Genomic DNA, 9739 nt, shown 5'->3' with positions numbered 1-9739 from the left:
CAATTTCCAACAGGTGATATGGTATATCTCAAACTACAGCTCTATCGACAATCCTTTATAGCTCTGAGGAAGAGTTTAAAGCTCAGCTCCAAGTACTATGGCCCTTACAAAATCATCAGTAAGATTGGACTGGTTGCTTATAAACTACAGTTGCCGGCTGAAGCTAAGGTTCACCCAGTTTTTCATGTCTCTTTGCTTAAGAAGAAGGTAGGGTCTAAAGTAGTGGTTCAATTTACTCTTCCAATGACTACAGATGATGGACAGTTTTTAGTGAAACCCGTGGCAGTTCTGCAACGACAAATGGTTAAGAAGGGCAACACTACAGCTGTGAAGGTGCTCATACAGTGGTCCAACCTCCCTCCCGAAGAGGCTACCTGGGAGGATTTTGATTTCATACGAGTTAAATTTCCCGAATTTCATCCTTGAGGACAAGGATGTTTTGCAGAGGAAGGGTATGTGATGATCTGTATAGTGAATAACACACTATGTCAACAAATTAAAATGAACGGCCAGGAATAGTTTTAATTAAAAAGGTCGCAAAGGCTTAGATTTTGCCAAGTCAGCTGCTAGCCCAACACATGTTTGTTATAAGTTCTAACCAACTTGAGGAGAGAGATTATTCAGAAATTATCGGTACTTTTCTCACCTCTCTTCCTTCTTCCAGAATCTCCTCTTCTCTCTCCTTCTCACTCTAATTTCTATCTCTTCTTATTCTGCAGATCCAAGCTATCAATGGAGGCCCCTTAGATTAGTTGCTTATGTCATTTTAGTGGTTCAGTTCGTTGTATTTTTGTTTTTGCAATTCAGTTATTAATCAGAAAATCCAGAAAATTGTCCCATTTTTACTGCTTATTTCGACTAAATTGTTTAGAACTTGACAAAATGGAGAGGTATCTTTTTGGTGTAATCCAAGAGGTGTCTATTTTGCGATTCACATCTTAAAACCCCAACAATTCAAGTTATTCCGATGGTGATTGGACTAAAATGCTTGCCAATTTAAAACACTTGGCAATCCTTCTCTTTGACTTGCCCTGGGTCTTTATATATGTGTGTGTATTATGGGAATAAGACATTATTCCCAAAGACAACCATAAAGTGCATGTCTTTTTTACTAAAGCAATCAATAAGAATGGAGTACTATCATTAATTAAATCAAGCACTAATTGTTGTTTAGCTACTATTAACCAATAGAATAATAATGCAATAATTCAGAGCTGGTACAATACATATTATAGACTGTTCGTGCCATTGACAATTATTGTTTATTTCCTCACCGATCACTATGTACTACACAGCACCTTGTGCTGGATAGGATTCGAACCTACAACCAATCGATTAACAACCGACCACTCTATACTACTGAGCTACTGAAGAACAACAAGAGATTCCATCAGTTAAGTTTGAGGTGAGTTTTGTTGATACATTTTACATATCTTTAGTTTAAGACTACAAGATTTAAAAATCTTTGTTTATTTTTTTAAACTCCGTTGATCACAAGATTCAAAAGTCTTTGGTCTTGAACTAATCCTTACCTTTTTTATTGGCTTTTGTGATTGAGTTTGACCTAAGGTTCACTTTCTTATTATGGTATGTCAAAGTCAGGCTCATTCCAATCCTTTGTTTACCGACGTCGAGCCTCAAATTATATTACCCATGCTTCAGTTGAAAGACTTTTTGGGGTTGAGTTAGACCCAAATCTATTCTCTTATAATTTTTTCATGGTATGGTGATGTTAATCTTACCAAGGACATGATCTTATATAGGAGGTTGTGGAGAAACACGGATTAGGGTGCAAGGTAATAGGATTTCTTTTTCATGCTATGGTGATGTTAATCTTGCCGAGAACAAGACCTTAGTTAGGAGGTTGTGAAAGACACAGATTAGGGTGAAAGATTGATAGGTAGTTGAATGTTGTCTGGCTAGACTTTTCGTACTAGTAGTCATAGTATTACTCAGGAAGTTTGTCGTCCTTCGTTGTCTGTTTTTGCCAGTTTTCTTGCACTTCGATATCATAATATTTCTTTTAGGTATGTGTTATGTGAAAAACCTCTATATGTATAAGCTCTTTTAGAAGAACTGATCATGTCTATTCTATCAGAAATCATCTCAACTGTCTGTACATGTTGCCTTTGAACAATTTCGAGTTCCTGGCTCTACAAGTATGGTAGATCATTGCCCCCAAAGTAGCTGCTAAAACTTGCTTCCACTTCTTCCTTTTAATGTTTAAAACGACTATCTTCAGCACGCGAGTCATCTCTTAACTTTTGTGAACCACATACAATCACTAAACAAATGAGTTTGGAACCTGAGAGTCGCATAGTGGCAACAGTTGATGCACATTTTGATCAATCTCTCTTTAGTAAGTAACCTGTTCTGGACAGCTAACCATGCTTAAGCTGTGCGATAGTACTTCAAATTTAATTCATCAATGGCTAGTCTTCTTTAGTCTCCTCTAAGATCAATATAGCTCCGTACTCATCCCTTGAGTTAAGCCTGTATCACCCTGCCTTAATCCTCAAGGGAAGTTTGTGAAATTTTAATTATAATATGTATAATCTTTTACAGAGTTGTAGTTTCTGATAGTAGTACTGAAAGAGCCGAATACACATTTTCTTCTTAAGAAGATTAATATGACTAGAGTTTGGTGAACTTGCAGGACCTTCCTACTTCTTAATTTATCTACGGAAGATGGCACATAAAGACATCGAAGATATGTTTGATAAACTGAGGAGGATTAAGAGTAGAGGTGATCTGAATGTTGTCAAGATTGATCAAATTGAGACACTTGAAATGGGTCGGCCCGGTTCATACCCACTCCGTGGGTGTCGGGGAAGGGATGTCTAGGCAGCCTCACCCCAGCTTCGCTGAAGGGCTGATTCGAACCCAGGACCTGGTACACCATGGTAAGCAAGCTTACCGCTGAGCCAAGCCGGCCCTTCAGACACTTGAAATGGAACTAAGATTTTTTAGGACCTTTATCAAGTGTCATCGTGTTGTTTCCCCTGATTCCTTAGTCAAAATCACAGAGAAGGACAAATTGATTGTTGAAATGCTTCACTCGTTGCTTGCTGGAATTCTAGGTGAATGCAAAACTCTTCTTGATGTGGAAAAGCTAGTGTCGGAGTTACAGGAATTCAATGAACACAACACCTGCTTAATGTACAACTTTGAGCTGAATGGTTCCTATCTGTTAGAATATATGGATTACCTTGACCAGAATCTAAATGATGCACCGAGGTACTTGGTTAGGTCTGATGCTTTTTTGAAGGAATGAATCAATATCCTGCAGAAGACAATTAGATGCTTAAGGCAAGTCAAAATCGTTTGTAAAAGAATGAGGTTTGTGAGATATTTATATGGTGCAGAGATAAATGATTATGTCGACCATGAGAAGCTGGAAGGTCTGGAGACCCGAATTAAATTTCTGGCTGAGAATGTCGGACAGTTCTGTTTTGCTATTTGGGTTAATGAGGAAGGAGATGATTTATTTGATATCGAGAATAAGTCTTCTTATCTACTATTCCTGGCTGTGCTAGTGGAGCTGGAAATGAAGAGGATTTTTCTAAGTGAACTGACGGCTTCAAAGTTTATTCAGTCAAGAACTTTCAAGGAGAAGAAATTACCGAAAGGATTTTTACATAATCTCAACAGTCTGCTGGTGCATCTCAGAAACAAAAAGCTTGAGAACTTTCGTCGTAATGATTCTGCTCAAAACATTGATGTGGCTATAGAATTCTTATTGTTTTTTCTTGGTGATGTGCCAAATCATGTTATTAATGGCAATAGGTTGAATGAAGTTTCGAAAAAGATTGGCGTTCTTGTGGGCGATATACTATGTGTAATTCAAATGCTTCTTGGAGGATCTACAATCAAAGCTGAAACCATCAAGATTGATCTTTGGACGATACAGATATTGGAGAAAATTGAAGATATAAAGGCACAAGTGGAGGAGTACTACAAATCCTTGCTATTTACTCCGTCTCATGAGCTCCCAACTGTTGGTGGATTGAGCTTTCTTGATGCTCTCCTTAGGAAATCGAATGAGATGTTGAAATCTGAAACAGGTTTAGGTTTCATGATGAAGCCTTATATTAGAACTTTAGACAAAGAGCTCTCGTCTCTAATATACGTTTTTAAAGATGCTGCAAAGGTGCAGCACGGACACGGAATTCTTGAAGATCTACGGAAGCGTATTATCAATTTGGCATATGAAGCTGAAGTTTCTATTGACTACTCTTTCTCAGTATAATGCTCTTTGGTATTCTTTTGGCTCACTTCCTACAATCATAAAAGAGATCAGTTGTATTAATGTGGAGGTGACAGAGATGCGGTCCCTGAACCTTGCTCTGACGCCCTTTTCTGTAGTTGAGCCATCTAAATACCTGTCAGCTCAGTATAGTAATCCATTGATTGATGAGGAGATAGTGGGTTTTGAGGATGACACAGAAAAAATGATTCAGTATCTGATTAGAGGTACAAATGAGCTAGATGTCCTCCCAATTATAGGCATGGGGGGACAAGGGAAAACAACTATCGCTAGAAAGCTTTACGATGATGAGAGTGTTGTTTCTCACTTTGATGTTCGAGCATGGTGCATCATTTCCCAGACGTATAACTGGAGAGAGCTATTACAAGATATCTTTAGTCGAGTTACTAGCTCAAAGGATAAGGGAGATAAAAATGACATCCTTGCTGACAAGTTGAGGAAAAGCCTAATGGGAAAGAGATATCTCATTGTATTGGATGATATGTGGAATGGTATGGCATGGGATGAGTTAAGCCTTTGTTTCCCTGATGTTGGAAATAGAAGCAGAATTATAGTAACAACTCGACTTGAGAAAGTAGGTGAACATGTCAAGCACTATACTGATCTTTATTTCCTTCCATTCCTCACACCAGATGAGAGTTGCAAATTGTTGCAGAAAAGAGTGTTTCAAAAGTATGATTGCCCGCCTGAACTACAAGATGTGAGTCTAGCAGTTGCAAAAAGATGCTAAGGATTGCCTCTTGTGGTTGTCTTGGCAGCTGGAATAATCAAAAGGAAGAAAATGGAAGCCTTTTGGTGGCATGAGGTTAAAGATGCTCTATTTGACTATCTTGATCATGAGTCTGGGGAATATAGTCTTTCAACTATGAAGTTAAGTTATGATAACTTACCTGATTATTTAAAGCCTTGCCTTCTTTACATTGGGATGTTTCCAGAGGACGCAAGAATTCTAGTGTCTAAATTGATATGTCTGTGGATCGCAGAAGGCTTCATCCAGATCACTGAATCTGCGATATTAATGGAAGAGGCAGCTGAGGGCTACTTGATGGATCTCATTAGCAGTAACTTGGTAATGGTTTCCAAGAGAAAATATAATGGTAAAATCAAATACTGTCAGGTTCATGATGTAGTGCTTCACTTTTGCTTGGAGAGGAGTAGAGAAGAGAAGTTTATGTTGGCAGTTGAGTCGAGTGAGCTTCATTTTCAACCTTCCCATTGGAAAGCAAGCCGAGTTACCTTCTGTTTCAGTAATGAGCTCACCAAGTTTGCATCGCCGGGCTCCAAAACACGGAAGCCTTTCCACCAATACTTGAGGTCACTGATAACCACCAAATCCAATAGAAGTGAAATTTCATATCAGAATCCCTTCAGTCAGGTTACTAATTTGAGGCTTCTTAAGGTCTTGGATTTGAGTTCTCATATAGTGCACTATTTGTCTTCAGCTACATTGCAGCCACTAATTCACCTGAAGTACCTCGCAGTTACAGCAGACAAATTCCATTTTCATGAAAAATCACATCTGCTCCTTTTAAAAACTTTAGTTGTCAAGTGGCTTTGCGGGCGTACATGGTTGCCAACAAATTTTTGGAAAATGGAAAAATTAAGGCATGTCGAGATTACTAGGGCTGTTTCTTGTTGGGAAGAGCAGATCTCTAAAGAATCCTCAAAATTGGAAAACTTGAGGATATTAAGGTCCATTGATTTTGCACTCTATAAAGCTGATTGTTTGAATATTTTAGCACAGAGGTGTCCTAATCTTCAAGAACTTGAAACTACTATTTTGAGAGAGGATTCTAAAAGTGCAAGGACTCGTCTCAATTTAGAGAGTTTTACGCAACTTCAAATTCTTCGTCTTTCTGTTGACAAGCGACTGATTTTATCGAAGTTATACTTGCCTTCAAATTTGAAGAAGTTGATACTAAGAGTGGTTATTACAGAAAACACTATTTCCCTCATTGCAGGACTACCAAGTTTGGAGTATCTACAATTAAGGGATGAAAAGTATTATCGATATGACGAAAAGTTGTGCCTTGGAGATATCACATTCCATAGACTTAAGTTCTTAAAATTGGTGAGCTTAGATTTCACATGGTGGGATGCCTCGGAGGAATCTTTTCCCCTGCTTGAAACACTTACTATAAAAAGGTGTGACAAGCTTTGGAGTATCCCCTATAGCTTCGCAGATATTCAAACATTGAAACAGATTAAGTTCATTGGCTGCAACAATCAACCTCTGGTGGCTTCAGCGGTGAGAATTAACAAAGAAGTCCAAGATATTGAAGGATGCAACCGTATTGACGTAATTATTGAAGTAAGTAGAAACAAACTCCTATATGCTGTTTTTGAGTATCTGTGTGCATATAATGTGTTGCCATGTGACCAGAAGGTCATGGGTTCAAGCCGTGAAACAGCCTCTTGCAGAAGTGTAGTGTAAGATTGCGTACACTAAACCCGTGTGGTTAGGCCCTTCCCCGGACCCTGTGCAAGGGGAGCTTTAGTTCCCCGGGATGTCAGTTGTTTTGTGCATATAATGTACAAACAATATCTTCAATACAGGATTGGTATAGTGGGGAAATCTAAAACAGCTGTGAGTCTAGCACGTGTTTGTCACAACAACATGGTATTCTTTCAGCTTTATGTTTCTTGTTACATTATGTTTTTTTCGGATGCTTGCTTTCTCTTAATTGATCCATGTCGATCTTTAACTAATTCGAGTGTGTGTTAGAACGTGACAATTGCTTAGATAACTGCAGCAAAATGAAAGCGCAAATAGAGTGGGCGGAGTTCATTCTCAGCAAATTGTTGCAGCCATGCTCATGCTGGACAGCTGGAGTCTATTATGCAGCTAGCCAAAATGTCAATCCTCTTATATTGTGACACTACTAAATGCTTGGTAAGGTTTTCTTTGATTGATCAACATAGACTAAGGTGAATTTAAAGATGATACTTTCTGCTTGAAAGCTGATTGACATTGATAGTAATTAAAAGGTTTAATAGGCCCACGGCTGTTGATTTAGGCCTCGTAAGTTCTACCACTGAATGATTTAGAAGAAATATACATATTTTATCTTATTCCCTTGGAACTGTTCTTCGTATATAAACTCAAATGAGGTGTTATTTTGATGGAGGTTCCATCCCTTGCGACTCTCAGTCCCTTAGCAGTTACGAGTCACTAACACAGAGAGTGACAGATCCAGGATCTCTAAATTACCGATGCTCAACTATTTTCATCAAACTCTTCCATACTGTAAGATATAGGAACTGATGTGCTCCTACAAAGTAGAAGTAATTCGGAGAGGCTTAGACCAGTCAACTAAGCAGAAATGTTCTTTTATTTTTGTAGGATGTGCTATATTGTACTTGTACTCAGGATAAATAAGGTTTTTGTTTTGGAATTGGAATGAGGGGTACGCAAAAGATATCCTGTAAGTAGTCCGATATCATTATGTGAAAAGTTGAGCAAAGATCAAACTGCAAAGAAAGCTGACGAAGGAAATGATGATGTGAAGATACTGGTACACATCTTGGAAAGAGATTACAACAAAATCCACACTGGAATCTGAAGATATTTAGTCAAGAAAGCGCTGAACAGAAAAGTTCCAGTATTTATTTTTGTTGAATCTAGTGTTTCAAGGTAACACAAGAAGACATCTATTCCCATATCGGTTTATTTGAGAAGTTAAACAGTTGAATAAAATGATTATGGTTCATTTTTTGTCTGAAGATTGAACTTGCTTGCCTAAGGAAATGCTTAGAAATTCTCAAGCAATAGGTTGGAGTTCTGTTATGAAGATATTTAGTACTGTATATACGTAGCTCAAATCGGTGGTATTTCAAAACAGTACTTTATCTGAGTCATCACTTGATACTTCCTATGTTCTGAGAATCGTAGAATGAATAAGGACACAGATGAGATGTCAAAGTGATACGTAAACTGTTATTTGTAAGCTATAAGGGCAGCTAAGTTTACAATCATCTGAAACTATGTCATCTAATGGAAGACAGGTCTTCTGAACAACATGAAGCAGGTCACCTGGTTTTGGTAGTTCTCATGGATCTGGCGTTCTCTAACTTTTGAATCATCAAATTTGCTCATATATATATTGTTACCTTCCACAATACGGGTACGTAGAATCTGTATAATAGAATAACAACTTCAACTCGAGTTCAAGTATGAACAAGAACACAGTGAAGTTGAACAAATACCCTCAACACAAGATCAACATGATCTTTACAAGAGGTGTATTTTATATTTCAGAAATATAGATGAAACAAAAATTGTTAAGGCCAAATCGTTCGAATTCACGGACTCTCCTTAAGGAAATAATTCCCCTCACTGTACCCGAGGTTGCGGAATTTGCCCTCCCAGGATAAAATGGCCAATAATTCAAGTATAGCGGTACCTCAAATTCTTGAATTCTTTGAAAGCACTCTCGGTTTGATTGATCACAAGGAGTATTTAGAAGACAAGAAGATTTATGTGTAATCTGAAATTTTCATGCTCTAACCTGTGGAAGAAAATAGGTTATTTATAAACAGTACACCTTTTCAAGAACAAGTTCGAAACAGTGCATCACTTCGTTGAAGAGTCGAACACTACAACATTCCGTTGCACCAGCCAAAAAGATAGATCTCATCGATCGATTGCCAAATCCAAATCTAAATCTGAACCGAGCGAGTGACGACGACGGCGCGAGGCATCTCTATTTCCTTGCCTCACTTACAATGTGAAGTAAGTGTTTCACTTTATAAACACTTTAAAGTTCTCTTCTTCCACCAATGTGGGAGAAGAGTAAACTTTCCAAGTTAAAGAGTACACTTTTCAATTTGGGTTTCTCTTTTCCTTCACTTGATTTCTCCATTTTCCATTCAACACATATTTATAGAACCCAACAATCCCCCACATAAATGGGGAATGGCTATGTTTTTCGTAAAACTTTACGGACAGTATGTGATCATCAAGCAAAGACTGATTACATCTGGATAAGTGGGTTTCCCTTTGAACTTTCCATAGTGAACATGCATCGGATGCACTCGATCAATCGGTAGATTTGAAATCTTTGAACCGTCGAGCTTTAATGTACACCTAGACAACACATGTCACACAACCAGCCTTTTATCATTTATGGTTCTTACGATTTTGTTCTTTTCAGCCATGAACACGTCCCGGTTTTTATGATAGCTTAGAGAATAGGCCTTTACTAACATTCTCTTTGAAGCGTCTTCCACTTCGCCCACACATAGGTGATTTCTAAACGTCCAATCCTGTAGATTAAACTATTTGGTCAAATCTGCCAAATTTAGATAATCATTAAAAGATTTTTCACCTTAAGTCTTATCCTTGTTTACTATACATTGTCTCCAGTTTACTAGGTAGAGTTACCGCCATGCTGACTTGTCCTAGTCCTTAAACCCATTCCCTTGGATGTTCTTTCCACTCCTTCTCTAGATAGGCCTTTTGTAAGTGGATCC

At 38.1% G+C, this 9739-nt stretch overlaps 1 pseudogene; it reads left to right on the top strand.

Moving 5' to 3' along the window:
• Positions 1-593: 593 nt before the first annotated feature.
• Positions 594-8048, top strand: LOC107864582 (annotated as a pseudogene).
• Positions 8049-9739: the final 1691 nt, after the last annotated feature.

Source organism: Capsicum annuum, chromosome 3 (genome assembly GCF_002878395.1).
Source record: "Capsicum annuum cultivar UCD-10X-F1 chromosome 3, UCD10Xv1.1, whole genome shotgun sequence".
NCBI lineage: Eukaryota > Viridiplantae > Streptophyta > Magnoliopsida > Solanales > Solanaceae > Capsicum > Capsicum annuum.
Note: the sequence above shows the minus strand (reverse complement) of the source record. Positions and strands in the feature narration are given on the sequence as shown.